This window comes from Polistes fuscatus, unplaced genomic scaffold (assembly GCF_010416935.1).
Source record: "Polistes fuscatus isolate 324 unplaced genomic scaffold, CU_Pfus_HIC Scaffold6, whole genome shotgun sequence".
Taxonomy (NCBI): Eukaryota; Metazoa; Arthropoda; class Insecta; order Hymenoptera; family Vespidae; genus Polistes; species Polistes fuscatus.
In genome coordinates this window covers 12,293,640-12,311,952 of record NW_025113140.1, presented here as the reverse complement: position 1 = coordinate 12,311,952, position 18,313 = coordinate 12,293,640, and the positions used below count along the sequence as shown (strand labels likewise).

General features: G+C 37.6%; 1 protein-coding gene across 1 annotated transcript in view; it reads left to right on the top strand.

Moving 5' to 3' along the window:
• Positions 1-18,313, top strand: part of LOC122523434 (probable serine/threonine-protein kinase dyrk1) — an 85,821-nt gene that overhangs the window by 28,673 nt on the left and 38,835 nt on the right. The window contains exon 2 of the mRNA XM_043645176.1: positions 8,987-9,021. The gene's annotated coding sequence lies outside the window, so the exon portion shown is untranslated. The remainder of the gene's footprint in view (positions 1-8,986; positions 9,022-18,313) is intronic.

The following is an 18,313-nucleotide window of genomic DNA, read 5'->3' as shown; positions in this document are numbered from 1 at the left end:
TCGTATAATAGTGTTTTGGGTTCGTTTCTTCAAGCCTCGTGTTTTCGCCGTTTTGTGGTAGAAAACAGAATCGACGAGTCGATCTCTTTCCTCGAAAAGACCCTTTATCTCGAGAAACTCCTTTGTCGGTGCTCGGCCGTGCGTCGCGACTCTGCATATATTTTGAATCTCGTAAAGGATCGGTCGTATATGAATATGAGTCTGTATGCGTGAGCGTGTATATGCATCTATGTATATACGTACGAACGCAGTCTCCCGTTTGTGAGATATGATCGAGAGCATCCTGCACTCGCCGGAAGAACAAGAGCGTTTCTCGTCTACTCCACCTCCTCCTCGATGCTGACGGATGTTGACGGATGTCGACATAACAGTCTCTTCCTACCTTCCACCCGTTAAATATTTATCCCGACAACGCGACAGCCCATTTAGGAAGAAGAAGTCAAACCCACAATGGTCTACCCTTACAAAAAGCAGACTCGTGAGCAAAAAGTCACGCGTCTTGGTAAAACGGTGCTCTCCCTCACATTAGCTTTTCTAAACGTAATCGAGATTCAACTGGGACAATAATACTTCCGGAAATACCAGCTGAATATGTTGGAAGAATATCTTTTCAGTTAGTTCGTCCTTAATGCATAGAAAAATGTGCACTTTTATTCGAGGACTCCTTTAAAGGTCACTAGCTTTTCTAACAATATCATCAGAATTTTCTAAGGAAGCAAAGATTTTAAAGTCGAACGAACGTACTGATGAGCTTATGGCAACGCACTTGCACGTACGGTCTAATAGCGGAGAAGTATCGTGCGAATGCGCATCGCCGAGCTCGAGGGTTTTGTCTCCTGCTTCCGAGTAATTTCCTCGTAACGTCAATTTTCCTCGAGACTACTAACCCTTCGCGGCTCGTTCGAGCGCCCTCTGGGAAAACAAAGGTGTCACTTCTTCAAAGAGCTCTCGGCTCTACTCTCTCTCTCTCTCTCTCTCTTCCTCTCTTTCTCTCTCTCTTTTTCTCTCTTCAGGGACTCGTTCACCCGCGTCTTCTCGCCCGGAAAGATCTCGACGCGCTCTTCTTTCCCTCTCTTTCACTCTCTTTCTCTATCTCTTCTTATCTCCCTTAGTTTCCCAGAGCGAACCATCCATCCGTCTCCTTCTATAGACTTTATCCCAAGTATCCCAAGATTCTCGCCTCTTACCCTAGCAAATTTCCCCGGTCCCCATCCTCGTCTCCGGCCAAGAAAACACTTTATCTCTCTAGGGGTAGCTTCAACAGGTTAGAGAGAAGACGTTGGAGAATGAGAGGGTGTGAGTGGATCGTCTTGGAGTCATCCCTAAGGAAAACACCCTCAAACTCTAACATCCGGGAGCTTCCTCAGGCCCTAAGAAAGAAAGTCTACCAATTCTCTTCTTCCTTCTTCCCACACCATCATTTCTCTTCTTCTTCTTCTTCAAGGCAAGTTTTCTTAGCCCCTTTATGGACGAGAGAAACTTCCCTTCAAGATTTTCCAGACCAAAGCTCGCCACTCGGGTAACCTGTTGATGAAAAGAAGAAACGTTCCGAGTTGAAAGATGATAGGAAAGAAGGAGTGTTTTCTTACGATAACAACAGAAAAGACATCTCTGAGTCTCTTCCCTCTTTTCGCTAAACCCTTTTAAGGGAACAAGATATCAACTTGTTGCTGCTCAAGAGTTCTATTCTCTGAATGAGTGTTTGAACCTCCAATAATGTTTTCTCCTATTTCTCTTATTTCTCATTTTTATATAGAATATAATATATCGATAATAATTGTCCAGAAAATATGAAAAAATATTATTTACGCTATCAGTTACCAAGAATGATATTTTTTTTTCTTTATATCTAAATCGTTATCGTTCAAATTACTCGTTAATATTTATGATTAGAAATCTCGGCATGCTAAATCGTTTCTCATTTATATCTTGACTCAAAGTGCGAATCTTCTTGTAATTATTTACATATTTAATCACTTGCACCGTAATAACAGCTCTAACGAGTCTCATTAGTAGGGAACTTAATTAAAGATACCTACCTTGTTCGTGATAATCTTTTCTATCTCGCGAACTTAATTTGTAACATATCATCTATGTGATAAGTCCATACGTCATTTATTTTTCTGGGCGTTACAAACTTCTGTCACATCTTCGTCGATACCCAGGCAGAACCATTAAATTTCTAGCAATTTGCAACTTGGAATATGTTTTTTCCGCGCTACTTCGAATTAATCTGACGAAACGGTGTAATTAAAATCTGAAGGATATAAATTATGCTCAGTTGAATTTATGACGTAGTCATTAAGTGGAATAAAGACAACGTGTCACTCTTTTGAAAGATCAAAAGATATAGATAGATAGAGAGAAAAATTAAAACCATAGGTATCCTTATATGGTAGATGCGTTCAATAACATCATATTTGAGAATTCGATATTAAAAATATAAATATTCTAAAGGAAAATTATAAATATCTTTAATAGTTTAGAAAATAGTTATTGTAATATTTTTTGTTATGTCAAAAGTATAAGAAATTATGTGAAATAGTATTTCTGTTAGAAAATAAATAAGCAAACGAAGAAGAGAAGAGGATCGAGAAATATATACGACACAATGCGATAAGGAAAGTGGACGTTTCTTGATATTTCCTGTGAGAAATGTTCAAGGGTATTCATTCGGAAAACACTTGTTGAGCATCGAGCTAAGATTGTTCGAGCTAAGAAGCCACTTGTTGCTTCCTCCTTTCTGCAAGGAATCCACTGTCCCGTTCCAGAATACTTGTCTTTTCTATATATCTAATATGTATATCACATATATCAATTATTTTCGTCTAATTATTTTCAAATATAAACGAACTTAAACATGGATGAAAGCTTTTCCTTTTGCACGTCTTAAACGTAAGATAAAATCTATTTATTCTCGACATAAATAAAACACTTTGAAATATAAAATTATAATGACGATTTAACAAATGTAAATGTACAAACATATATATAGTCTGTAACAAGCAACTTTGGAAGCTAGCATTTTCCTCATTTAATTGCAATTATAAGTTCCTGGTAATTATCAGAGAATCGATAGGCATTTCCAGACTACAATTCATTATCGTTGTAGAACGCGTGCACAGAGAGTCCGTGTATACTATCCTTCCGTTTGCCGTCCGAGAATATTCCATAACTACTCTCGCGATTAGATGCAGGGGGCGTCTCCTCTGGAGCTACGGAGCCACGTGTTCCTATCTCAATTTCAGCAGCCGTTGTAACTTTTACGTACACGATATAAGCCCCCCTGCGCGATCGAATATGCAGCGAGCCGTCGAATAAACGACTTTAGACATGGAAATGCAGTTGCTAACCGTCACCGTAAAAATAGGACCGCATACGTTGAACTTTCGATCAGTGAATACTAATACCAAAGTGCGATCGTTATCTATAGGCCGAAACGGTTGAGAGTATATAGCTGGCCTCGCCGATTGTAGTTACCATGAAATCATTCTCTCTGTGCCTTGAAAGAATACTTCCTAAAGCTCTTTCTCATCGTCCACCTCGTTGAAATAGTTTGCGTTAAAGCCACTTTTCCAATACAATTAGAAAAGTTATTTATTATGTGATGAGTGCCAGCATACATAAGCCTATTCATATAAATACATGTTCTTTGATCTTCAAATGATATATGAAAGTACAATTTGATTTATAAAATAATTTGTTGTATTTTTCCAGAACTAGAAAATGTCTTTAAACGTTTGTCCGATAATATGCGTTATCGAATTCGAAGGAGATAAAAAGGAAAACGTTAGTCATGCGCTCATGGCAGTCCGCTTTTAATGAATTTCCAGTGAGTTAACTCAATGAATGGCAAAGCTTAAAGAAAAAAACAGCTCTAGCCCCGGGTTTTCTGCGATGATTAGATTCTGGCACGTGTCTATTGTATATCCGTTGACGTGCCACCCTCTCCTCTTTTGCGCACATGCGCCTATCACGCCTGCTTCTGCCTTGATCGTTCTAAGACGATGCTCCTAACTGCGTTCCAACAAATTTATTATTGCTAATTGTGAAGATATTTCGACTTATTTTCCAAATTAATCTCATGCATACAATGAAAATGTTACATACTTACAACATTAGAAGAATGTTTTATGATCAACAAGTTTTCAATAATATCATATAAACAATTAAAACTATGTATTTATTAATTAAAAAAGAAAAACAATATATGAATTCTTAATCGATATGATGTATACGATGTTAAAAGAAAAAAAAATCTTATACGCTTAAATGAAACAAGAAGATATCTTGTTGTACTGGTATTAAAGCTAATTCTATATCCAAGAGCCGGCACGAACGTGCGATTAGAGGGGAACTCTTAATCGTCTAATCATCGTGGAACACTAACCAAGTACCCTTCGATCGTGTTCGACGTGGTTTGACGTTATATCAGAGAGGGAATATTTGATTGATGATGGAAAGTTAGGAAATGGTGGGGAGACTAAAATAGAGAAGGAGGGAGAAATAAAGAAGTAGAGAGAAGATGGAGAATAAGAGAAAGAGAGAAAGAAAAAGGGAGAATAAGAGAAAGATGAGATCTTCTCCGGAGGAAGATTTCCATCGATGCGACGGGATTTGATTTTCAACCCCATCGTCCTTTTGATACCGCTGCGGGGGTGGCCCTTCTACTACGACGACATCGTCGTTCTTGTCGTAGTCGACGTCGAGTAGAAACGATTGACTCGCGTTCCTGGTTATTGAGTTACGCAACAGCACGAAAAGCAGTCGACCAAGTTCTTTGTCTACCGGTCTGCCATCTGTCACCCTGAGAAGGCTCGCGAACAAGCGAGCAAACTATGACATGGTAGAAGGGTGTGGGCGGTTACTGCAACGCTTCCTCGTATGTAAACGCTTTCTCGTTCACCAACGCTCGAGAGCGATGGAAACGTTCGCGACGCACGCCAATATGTAAGATACGATCGAGATAAAAGCGAGATAGCACGACGAGTATAAGCGGACCTTCGGGAACGCTCCTATCGGGTATTGATTTTCTTCTGGCGAACGACGTCGCGTCGTGAACTGGTCGAGCCATGAGAGAGAGCTTTATTAATTCTCAGTTGGAACGTGCTAAAAGAGAAAAAAAATAAAGGTAAATAAATAGATTAATAAATAAAGAGATATATAAGATTATTATGAAAATGTTTTATGAGTACTACTATACGCATACTATAATATATACAAGGATTGGTTGAAAAGTTTTGAGCCTAGACAAAATAAAATTCTTCTTTTTTTATTTTTAAATAAAAGTTAGCTTGACCGATAAAAATGGTTTCTATTTTGAGCTTAAAACTTTTCAACCTAGCCACGTATATAGAATGAATTTTTTAATGTTTGACTACGTGTACCTAATGACTTTCAAATTAAACATACGTTTATTTTTATTATTATATATACTTTCCTTGTTACGGGTTCAAGTCACTCTCCTTCGAATACCTTCTCACACTTACTCCACGTAACTAAAAAGGTCGTATCTTTGATCGCCTCTCTGAAGTCAACAGCTTATTTTTCTTTTTTATTCTTTTCGAACGGGTCACCTATCCATATTACTAACCGCACCCAAGTTGCTTGATTTTAGTAATCTGACGGAAACTAATATTTCAATGTGGATAGGCTTTTGATTAATTACTAAATACGTTTATTATGTGTATATATTTGTCATGTAAAATGTAATTAATAAATGAATATTTTCAAATAACTTATTTTTTCTTAATCAATCACATTTAACTGCTTATTTATTCCTTCATATACTTACATAATATTTAAAAAAGAAAAGTAGTTGTAAAGTAGTAGTATAAGTTTAAAGTATAAAATAAACTTCATTTAACAAAAAGTAGTTTAGCCTCTAATAATATATGAGATAAGTACCGCTAGAAGATCAAGAATTTCTTTCTTGGTTAAATGTCTATAACTACTAGCTATATAGTTAGCTATATAAAATTCCTGCTCACGCCACTGTACAATAATATATATATATATATATATAAACTTATTTCTTTTTAATATTTACAATAATAATTTATCTGTTAATAATTCAATATTATGAAATTAGGCAAATATAGAGCCAGGCAGTGTAACGTTGATAATTGTAGCGTATAAAGTATTGAAATCATATATTAATTAGTTAATTATTTAACACCACAAATGAATATTCCTTAATTAGAGACCTAGGAAAATTTTTGTATCCGGAAATAGTCGATTCATCCCAATACATATAAATTCCTAAACCTTTTTTTTTAAATTAAACTGGTTAATATATTACACAAAATCTGCTTGCTTAATATTATATGATAATTAAAGAGCGAATGAAAAGAATAAAGGGATGGAAAGAGAGAGAGAGAGAGAGAGGGAGAGAGAGAAAGAAAAAGAGAGAAAAAAGATTGGAAAAAAATAGAAGGTATTCTGTGAATCACTAGACACCAGCCGTAAACGTTTGATGTCCGTTACGCACGTTACGAGCTCCAAGTACTCTCTAGATCTCGTTACAGTTCTGTAACGCGCGTATTCTGTTACGTTCAGCGTGTCCGAAATTCTGTGCGTTTTTCCGACGAATAATCGAACGAACATATCCGGGGAAAACGGTTAAAGCTGAAATAATTTTTCTTGCTTGATGGTAAATCGAAATTTCGTGCGCGTTTTCACGTTTATTCGTTTTCCATGTTGACTACATTTTTTTAAAAGAAGATTGTTTCACGTGAATAACGTAATACGTGTTACCGCATTTAAACGAATCGCATAAATACCGCATTACATTTGCTATTCTTTTCAAAATTATCTTATTCCTTTAAAACGAGAAAATTGCGTTAAATGACATTAATAAGTAATATTGATGATTAAAATACATCGATTATATTTTTAATTCGTTTCAAATGTAATTTACCTCTAATAACAATTTAATGTAGTAATAAGTACATTACGACACAAATATACGTATAATATAATTGTAGATAGCCGATATACATAATTTATTCTGTATTCAAGGGACTTAACAGGATCCACTTTGCAACAGTATCTTCCCAGAACGCAAGGTCACGCTCCCCACGCTTTAATCACTCCTGTTACGAGAACGTTACGTCGTTAATTCGCTCGGATGGTCGTTGTATCTTAAAGCTACGTCGCGTATAAATTGGTCAACTCAAAAGCGCGAGACAAATGCGTTCTCTAAGATAGAAGGATAGAGAGAAAGAGAGAAAGAGAGATAGAGATAGAGAAAGAAAGAGGGAGAGAGAGGATGAAAGGGATAGAGAGAAAGGAAAAGAGAGAGAGAGAGAGACAATGCTGGATGTGAGAGACGAAGAAAGGAGGGAACGAGAGAGATGGAGCACGGCTAATACATCATAAACTTAGAAACAAAGAGGAGAGAGAGGAGAGAGAGAGAGAGAGAGAGAGAGAGGATGTCGTTGCCGCAGTAGCGGAGAATCCACTGGCTCCGGCATCCAAAACTTTGCCTATTTGTTAAGTCTTGCCGGCCAAAACTGTCTGAGATACTGGCGTCGAAGCGTAGCACCTAGCACCTCCGACCTCCTTCGCTAGCTAGCGCCGTACTGTCCCTTTCGGCAGCCCTATATCGCTACTTCGTGCATCCTTAATCGAGACAATATAGCTTCGAGTAGATTTAGAATTGTTCTTGAGACGCGTCTCACCAAATTTCCAGTTGCCAACCGTATTCCATTGTTCGATATTCCTACTATCTGATATTATCTTTTGGAATCTCCCCTTTTCTTGAGAATGAATTTGCTTCTCTATTACTAATAAATATTTCAAATATCTACTTAGATACATCTTATTTACATTTCTATAGCTATTATATATTCATAAGATGTATCGTTGATCGAAAAAGTTTTGTTTTTCTTTGAAATATTCATTTCTATAGAAACGTAAACCGCTTATAAGTGAATTTCTTTTTCGGAAAATCATATAAATTCGTGATCTTAACTCTGTTCGATAATTACGAGTTCATTAACATCAATATCGGTGCTGATTTAATTTATTAATGAGATAGTTCGTACACTAGTTCTCCAATAGAACGCGATAAAAGACGGTTTATAAAAGGATTTTAAGTAATCGATAATCGATACGGCATACGATTCTTTCTTGTTTATTTCATGAACGATTCGGTGATATCCTCCGTGATATAAATTTACGTCGTTACGTTTTTATCGGATATCGATTAATGTGAAATGAAACGAACATTAGTAATATTCGTGATATTATACAATAATTTGCACGTTTCATTGTATCCTTGTATATCGTGCATGCAATTTAATGTTAAAACATTAACGTGTATAAAATTATTTGAAAGAAAAAAAATCGTTCAAAATTTGGCAACGTTCGTTCACCTTAGGTTATTCCTCTTCGATCGTGCGAAACGAGTCTTCGGAATTCACCGTTTCTCCTCAACCGTGATGAAGAAGGAAAAGATTCTTCTTTTTTATTTTTTTATTTTTTTTTTTTTCGTTCTTTTTGTATCTCCCAATACAATTGCACGATAGATTCGCGAAGTTTTGTGCGTATCTGGTTCGAGGCGAAAGTTCGAACGCGACACGCGTCTGTTGCATGTGCGTTGTCTGAGGGAGAATGTGTCGGGGGTGGTGGAAAGCTTTGGGGGGTGGTTTCATTGTGAACGACAATATCGCCTTGAGCGGCATTGGCGAGGAAGAGATGCAAATTTCGCGGCGGACGTCTCTCTTCCACCTTCGCTTCTCATTTTCAAAATTTTTGCCCAGCGAAGACGAATTTTTCGTCGAAGAAAAGAACGTCACTTTCTATTCTACCGTTCAATCTTTACGATTACAACCATCGCTATGAGTACTTTTTTAATCTATACGACAAAAAAAATCGTATCTTGCAATCAAAACGACTCTAATAATATTCTCAAAGAAAATAAATCAACAATATTTTATTATCAAATGCCCGAAATGATAAAAATTTCATTATAATGTTTCAGGGAACATCTTTCGCACCGCCACGACAACGTTCTCCGTAAGTAATAAACCCACTTTTTAATCATGTGATTATCATTTACGAACGATCGAACTTATTTTCCATAACTTTCGACCTTCGTCGAAGTTTCGACAAAAGTAATTGTGCGCAGAAAGAACATAACTCTCGTTTAAACAAAACAAAACCAAACAACAAATTGAAGAAGTATGAAAATATCGGACTATCGAAAATCGCACGTAAGATGAAATATTTACGTAAGTAGAAATCTCGTGAGAAGGCCGCCATTATAGACAGTCGTCGATTTCTCAGGAAGCTACGCCAATGCATGCATATATGCGCGGTAAAAGGGGAAGGAAGGAGGCTGACAATGCAGCTCGAGGGGCGGGAGGAGAGTGGGTCTGAGCTTGGTAGAAGGAGGATGAGGAGGAGAATGAGAAGGATGACTGTTGCCGTCGTCGTCGTCGTCGTCGTCGTCGTCGTCGTCATCGTCGTCGTCGTCGTCATCGTCGTCGTCGTTCTCGTCAATCGTAGAGGGTAGTAGTAGTCAGTTTGCGATGGTAGTGAAGGGTGATTGGCGAGGTGGAGATGCTCTAAGGTACATAATCATGCTTGCTGATTCCTTCCCTAATAAAAGTCTCACTGTCACTCCTCGTCCCCCCACGAGACCTCGAGCGAGTCGACCTCCCTTTCTATTTATCTATCTATCTTTATCTCTCTCTCTTTTTCGCATTTATACAACTCGTCGGAAACTCCCTGTATTCCTCGTCTCGTACCTTCGATCGAGAGAAGCACCTCAACACCGAGATTCTCCTTCTCTTCTCAACGATTCTTCGTTGCTGCTGTGCTACTACTGCTATTGAATACGTGTGACGTAGGACAAAAGTGCACGTACGCATAGTAGCCGGAAAGTTTACGCGATACATACACGCTTGCTCGCTTACTTCGGTGTATTGCACTTCTTCTCGCACTCTCTCTCTCTCTCTCTCTCTCTCTGTCTTTTTTTCTTCTTTTCGTTGTGTGTAAGAAGACAAAAGTGGCGTTGAGCGGGGAGAGTCTGAGAATCGCGGGAGAAATACGGGTCAAAAATGCTTGACGCTGCACCATCCAGAGTTGCAGTTTTTTTTAATCTCTCGATATGCATTCGAAGACAGTGTTTCCTGTCCTCGTCTTTCTCCTACCGGCACTTTCTCCTACCTACTCCGATTTCTTCTCTTCTTTTCTTCCCTTCCACGTGGTACGAGTGTACGTACGAGCGGATAAAGCAGGCTTAGTATACGAATGTAGATGTGTGTGTGTGTGTGTGTGCGCTTGTTTACGTGTATGCATGTACCTAAGTACTCGTTGGGGATGTTCACGAGAAAGAGAGAGAGAGAAGATCAGTAGGAGAAGGACAGGCAAACCCTTCGAACGTCGTCGAACCGCGAACGATTTGCAAATTAATTTGGCTTTGTCGGTCGATCGTCAACAATACGTTGATCTCCCGTGCAAACACACCGGGAACGCGCTCACGTTACATTTGCCGATATAACGTTAATAGATACCCCTACGCGACGAACATGCCATTGCAACGTTAGAGAGAAAGAGAAAGACTGAGATAAGAAGTGGAAGATACTTAACAGAACCGATTTTTGTCTATTAGATTTTCTATTCTTTAAATCATTCTTCTTTCTTATTTACTACAACGATCTTGTCATAATTGAAAAGAAGCATTGCCACTTTAGCTTATAAACTTAAACTCAATTACCAAGATACAGAAAGAATACGAAAATAGAGGCATTGTTTTAAATCAGATTACTTTTTAGAAAAAAATACTTAAATGAGTCGAGATTATTAATTTCGCTATCTCTCTTTTATAAAAAGTTGTAACTATCCTGAAATTTGTATAAGTGTTTCTAGGTATATAGGTTCGAAAAATTTGTAATTAATCGATATTAACGACAGTATATAAAATATTCTTAGCAATACAAGAATGAACATAATAGTTTTAAATATAAAGGAACCGCCTTCATTGGTTATCCCCAAGGACGATAGTTAGGGCCAAGAGGGTTGTAAGGTGAGGTCCGTAGATCGTTTTCGGTGTCTTCGTTTTACAGGGTCGATTTTTAAAGGGCCCCTTAGACTTGAGGGTCCTTGGCCTAGACAGGTCTCAAGGTGCATGTCTCTGGTGGATTTAAAAGACCCTCGACCAAGAAAGAAGAACGAAAAGAGAACCAGATGGTCCGACCTACCTTACTTTTTCCTTTTCTATCTTACACCCACGTGTCTTACCTTACGAATTACTTTTCTGAAAACGAATTCCCTCTTTATCTCTTTCTCTTTATCTTTCTCTTTCTTTTTCCTTTTCTCTTTCATTCTTACTCTTTCTTACTCTTACTTTTTATCATTCTCTTTCTTTTTCTCTCTTTTTTACACTTCCTCGTCTATCTTGAAGAATTTCTCTCTCTGAAGATCCGTTAATAACGCATCACGATGCGAAGCGTCGAAATAGAGCGAATGTAGGAGGAGAGAAAGAAAGAAGAAAGAGAAAAAAAGGGAAAATAGGCGAGCACGTTCGTTCGACATATGTTTCGAAGTCATTGTACCGGATCGGTCGAAAGGCGATGTTAATGCCGCTCTTTTTCGCTCCTCAACGGTTCTTAAACTCCGACCGTTTGTTATTAATACTATTAATCTCCCGTTAGACACGAGACTCTCGAAATTGGGGCCGGATATATCATGGATAGAGAGCCGCAATCTGCTTGCTCTATTTGATCTCAAATTGGAAACTGTTGTCAGAGGAAAAGGCTCGTCTTTTTCAATTTGATCACACAAAAGAGAGAGAGAGAGGAAGAGATAAAGAATAGGATTCGAGTAAATTGCTCGATAATATTTTCCCGTTAGAAGAAGACATACACGATGAATTCTTAACATAGACCCAATTACCGGTAAAGAGGGCTCATCCAGGTGTAAAATGAAAGTTCCGCAAAAGTTCAGCTGGCTGCCAAGGAGCAATGCGAAAACAAGAATGTCTATGCATTAGAACGTAGACGTAAACTCGAGGAAAACTGGTTTTACGGTTGAGATATTGTGTTTACAACACGAAACGCCCCCGCAAACCCCTAGGCGGAAAAACCGGATGACCCATGCTGAGAATTAACAAAATAGGTTTACGAGACTCGACAAATAGCTCTTTCGAGTCGTTTACTATAGAAAAAAGACGACCGTCCACTCATTATCGGAATGCATAGAAGACGTTTACAAGGCCTTGACCACTTTGTGTCAAATAACATGTCGGACAATGTGGTCGAACCACGAGGCTCTTTTATCACCTTGTAAATCTTCAGAAAACATTTTATCCGCAATCAGACAAATCCCTCCTCTCCTGTTCAAAATTGATCATTCCTAATTTATGATCGTTATCACCATTATAACATCCGTTATTATAACGATCGAATTGCTATTTTATTGGTGCAATTTGATGCAACTTTACGATCATACAACTTTCGCACCTTGCAAATCCATCATCGTTCCTATCGATTGTAGATTAAATAAAGTTTCTCTCCATTCTTTTTTCTATTTGCTAAAAGCCGTTTTGATTGTATGATTTTTTGTGGTTTAACGTATGAAGAAAAGAAAAAACAAAGAAAACACATCAAAATAGATATTTTAGTTGAAAAAATATAAACAATTACTTTAGGTCGTTTTTTATTTATATAACCGAGAATGATATCACGATAACTTTGTTAAAAATATTTTACTGAAAAAAGTTAGAAATAAAATCGATCTAAAAGTGTAGAAGAGAGTATAATTAGTTTTGAGTTAACGCATTAATCGTCTATCGTAGATCGTGTTTGTTTATTGGAGATACAAATTTTCACCGCTCGTAACGTGAAAAAGCTAAACCCACTTTTAATATTATTACTTATAATTAACAATAGATCTACCATGATGGCTAAAATTACTAGTCTTGACATGTGTTACAATCATTACTCATACAATTTTTTATAACTTTTATTCAAAATATTTAAATTAATATTTCTAATAAATAGTTTATTTTTCTCATTGCTTGTTTTGTACAATTCGTATATAATATATCTATTTTTACCTAGATGAGTCATTTTGACCCTCTTCTTTTTTAATTTCAACAATTTTCCATACTATTTTTTATTTTTATAATTCAAATCGATTTTTAAAAAAATTGTTACAAGATCTATAATATTTCTTACGGAAGATATTCAACCTGAATCTTTTTGTAATTATAAAATATTCAATAAAAATCAATTTATTCAAACTTTTTTATTTATTCCTTTCGATAAAAGTGCATAGAATGAAATATTTTTTTTTAAATAATTCCTTTTTTTCAAAACCAAGTAATTCATGTTTCTTTGAAAGAAATATATAGTTGCATATTAATCGTCGTTAGCAACGGTGTAGCAATTAATTCAATACTTTGATAATAAATTCATTGCATCAATTTTTTTTTAGTCAAGAAATAACAGATATACGATTACTTTATGAAGAGATACTAAATTTGTTAAAAAATCATCGAATTAATTGCTACAACTAATATATATGATATAATTATTAATACTAAATATTTGCGTTTGAAACGTATAAACTATTCAAAGTTACTAGCAAACGCTATATATAAATTGAACTAAGAGAAGTGTCATTCAATTTTTGTTAACGGGGCCTTCACGAAAAGATAGTCGTCACTTAGATCTGGATGACGTATCCCTGAATGTGTTAAGGCGATATTCTTGCTCGCGTTCGTGTGCACGCACTATCGAAGGAACTCTCGAAGCGTGTTAGTCAGTCCATGTTGGTTGGATTTTCAATGGGGGCCTTCGTAGCACCCCACGATACTCTTAAACGAGTTCCATCGTCGTAAATGTGGAAGTAGCTCGTGCTACCTGAGCAGCTGCGGCTGTGTGCTAGTAAAAAGGAGAGAAAGAGAAAAAGAGAGAAGAAAAGAAAGAGAGCAAAGAAGTAGCAGAAGGAGGGGACAGGGTAATGGAGGGAAAGAAGCATATTGCTAGACGCTGCCAGGTACCCCATCGTAGGGGCCTAACGTCACGCTTGAGAGAGGGGGCCATCTGCACCCTAACTAGTATGTGACGTCAGGTGTGACGACGTGTGCTACGATGAAGAAGCGTCTGCCTCTCTTCGTTCATTCATCGTCCCTTGCTTCTCGCACACTTATCTTTCTTTCCGATATGCATATACACAGTATCGTTTTATTTTTATTTTCTTTCTTTTGTTTTCTTTTTTTTTATTTGATCGTATAATAAATTTGTAGTTGCGATAGCGTAGCAAAAATATTACTATTGTTCAAAAAATAACAATAAATATTATCTTGAATGTAAAGTTTATTATTTAATATTTCACAGGCTACATTACGTTGTCGCAAAATTGTTTCGTCAATTCTATTTTTCGTTACGATATTAAATAACACTAACAGAGTTTATTAAGTATATAAGTAGATATCTGGCAGAACGTTCTTGAATTTCGTCCGTTCAATCTTTCATCTCTAAGGCCTGGCAATGCCGCCATACTGCGCCTCACTTTTATCGCGGTAGGCGTGTTTCGTATCTTTAACAAGACCGTTAAATTATTCTTTATCATACAGCTCGGTGTTATCGTACGGGGCGGCTTCTAGAGATACATACATAGACGTGCACGTATTAACGCTCACACGGGTGTGATGTTTTACACGTCCATGCATCTTCCTTCGTTCGTTCGATGAATATGCATATAAATAATGAAATAGTATAAAATAACATATAAGAATACTCAATAATACTATAATATCAAGTAATTATCCTAATCGTAAAGAGTTTGAAGGGAAAATTGAATCTAATCAAAGAATTTGATTAAAACTCAATCGATCGAATGAAATATAATGAAATCGGAGACTCGATAGATGAAACGAGTTGCTTGTCCCGTGGTTTCTAAACGGCGCGTAACGAACGTAAGTCCAAGTATAAGTGCGTATTAGACGGAGAAGGCAAGGGGGCCGTTCGTCATGAAACATCTGCCACGGGCGCGTGGCTCTGTTTTCTACCCCCAAAGAGCACCGACCGAAGAGAAGAGAAAAGAAGAGAAAAGAAGAGAAGAGAAGAGAAGAGAAGAGAAAGAAAGAAAGAAAGAAAGAGAAAGAAGGGTCCTTTGAGACAAAGAAAAAATATGACGTACTGGCAGCTGCCAACAGACGCCAAGCCTACGGTGACGTAGGGCCCCCTTCGTTTCATTTCGTTTCGTTATCGGGGACTTACTTACTATCGAAGGTGAAAATGCTTGGCCGACCCCGCATCAAAATTCGAAGATTTATTATCCGTGATCGCGCAAAAGTTCGCGCATGTTACCAATCCTCCCTTTTTTCTTCTTTAACTAATTGACAACTATCACGTGAACGACCGTCTTTGTCACGAAGATCGATTAAAATGAATTTGATTTATTTCTTTTTTCTTTTCAAAATCGAATCAATCCTCTTTCAATAATAATCAATCTTTTTTTATTTGATTTCTCTGTAATTCACATTATTCAATTTCATTGGATATAAGAGAAAAGATACATAAGATATTTGTTTTAAGAAATGAAACAGAATAAAAGAGAAGAATTCCAATTAGTCTACAGAGACCTTTAGCATTCTCTTTTTCCATTATTACCGTTCTTATAGTCTTGGTCGTCTTTGCTTTCTTTGAATCTCTTACGTACATTTTTCGTTTTCGTCGTCTTTAATTTTTATTTTATTTGCTTCTGTATTCCTTTCGTCGAATCATTCTCCCTTATCTTTTCTCTTTATCTCCCTCGAGTCGAACTGAAATATCGCACAATTCTTACTATTATGGAGTCCAAACGATTTCAAAGTGAAAATCTGAATATTCTTAATAACGAGCACCATCATATTAGAATGTATCCGCAATCTTTGAAGTCCTATCATTGGATTAAGAATAGGGATAAAGTTTCACTATTACTTGCGTTTGACAGACTTTTTCTGATAACTTCTTTCTGTAACTTATCGAACCGTCGTTTTTCCTTCTTTTCTATCTTTATTTATCTCTCAGTTGGAATCGCAGACGGTATCTCTTTCGTCCTCAGCAAACCCGCCACAATTTATGCTTTCCATTCTCCATGAGAAAGAAATAAAACTCGGGAGTCCATCTTCAAAGCTACGCGCCGTTGGGCGCGCGTTCCTCTTCTCGAAAGAAGAGCGAAAGGAGGAGGAGAAGGAGGAGGAGGAAAAGAGAGAAATAGAAAGAGAGAAGGGAAAAAGATGCAGTAAAGCACGTTGATACCACGAACGGGACACTAATGATGAAAGTCCAGGTCTTACTGTCTTTTACAGTTTTTCTCTTTTTCCCTTTTTTTTTTCTCGTAGACTGCACTTTTCTGTCTCCATTGTTGTCGTTCGGGAAAAGTACCTACCATGGATGGCTTACGCGGATCTTTACTTTTTTCGACGAGACACCGTACCTGCTTAATCAATAATTCGAGAAAGAAAAGTAAAAGGAGCACTTCGATTCTGAAACTAAAGTCATGAATTTAAATAAGTCACCGAGTGCGAGAATTCGCGTGCGTCCTGAAGAATGGTTTTTAGAACCTCCTTATTATTACCTGATGGTTCTTCTCAGTCCCCCCTTTTACCGTAGGCACCCTACGTACCTTTACCCTTAACCTTCTCACATCTGCCACGGCACGCAATTCTTTCCTCCTTTCCCGCCCCTGCATATCTAAGGTTGACGTCCTGAAGGAAAACAAACCACGCCACACAAGCTTCGCTTTCGTTCGAAAATAATTGAATCGGAGTGTTTGGGTTAATAGAAATTTGTTGGACACTTTCAATACATTTATTTTGAAAGAGGATAAATACACAATGAATATATTTACTGATACCAAATTATTGAAATAATCAGAGTAATTATATTTAATGACTAATAAACACAAATATAATAAATTCAACCTTCCTAATGTAGGAAATCGAGAGAACACATCGTTCTTGCACGAGCTAGCGTTACAAAACTAAAATATGATGGTTGTAGGTTCAAGAGAGGAGTACGCAGCATCCGCGAGGAAGGAGATTCGGTTAGGCGTACGCGAGGGGAGAAGACAATATCGAGCGTAGGAGGAGGATTTCGGGGAAAAATGTAGGCAGGAATGACCTCGCCGAATCGCGAGTGAATTTGAGAGGAATCGTAGGATATTGTGTGCGCGGAGCAGATGCATCATACGTCAAGAGAATGCGAGGCATCCCGCTGAAAAGAGAGAACTCGCAAAAGGGTTCTGCCCGAGTAAAGCCGCGATTTCTTTTGCATTCTTGCATCCAAGGGGAACCCTTTCATTTGCATCTGTCTCCGAAATGCAAAAAGGGGTTTCCCAAAATACAGATGTTCATGTTCGTCGAGATAGAGAGAAAGAAAAAGCGAGAAAGAGAGAGAGAGAGAGAGAGAGAGAAAGAGAGAGAAAGATGGAGCATGGCCCGAGGTCGCTCGTCTGGAACGAAAAACGGGTATTGTGAGAATTTTTAACTCCTTCAAGACACTCGTCGGTTTTGCACCATTCGAAGTATCCTTGGATTTGTCGAAAACCAGTAAGGAACTACTTCCTAACCAGGTGTATCCTATCACCTGCTTCCTTCCTTTGCATCGATTTTTCCTTATAACTTTAGATATCTTTCCTTCCTTCCTTCCTTCCTTCCTTCCTTCCTATATTTTCTCCCCCGTAACTTATAGTTTCCTATTACATTTTTCGAGTTTCGAGGAATCTTCTTATTATGCCTACCTTAACAACCACAAAGAAAATTTATAAAGATATACGTTCCTATTAATAATCTTCGATTCGCACAAGATCGGTATCGGCTGGCAAATATTCTTTCTTTTTAACGCGCTTCATTACGCTTTTGTACGCTTCTAAAGTATAGCGAAAAGGTTCATCTTCCGGCGGGAGTACAGTGCATCGATTATCGAGAATCGACTGACAAGTGCCGACGAGATAAAGAAAAAGAGAAAAAGTAAAAAAGACATTATAAATTGATTTTACGTTTTTTAAACTTCGCTATTTCGTTTTGCGTTTCGATACGGATGTGAGAAAGAAAAAATATCGAAGTTAGAAGAAGTAGGAAAAGAAAACGTCGACGTACTTAGTGGACTGGAAAAAAGATCGTGCGAGTTTGACTTTGATGATTTTCTATCGTTCGTAAATTCGTCTTCTCATTTCTCTCTCTCTCTCTCTCTCTCTCCCTCTCTCTCTTTCTTGTTTTTTCTCGGTGCCTTTTCCCTTCCGTGCGCACTTTTTGCGCGGAGATTTTTCGCAACGCCCTCCGTTTCGTTCTCCTCCACCTCCCTTCCTCTTC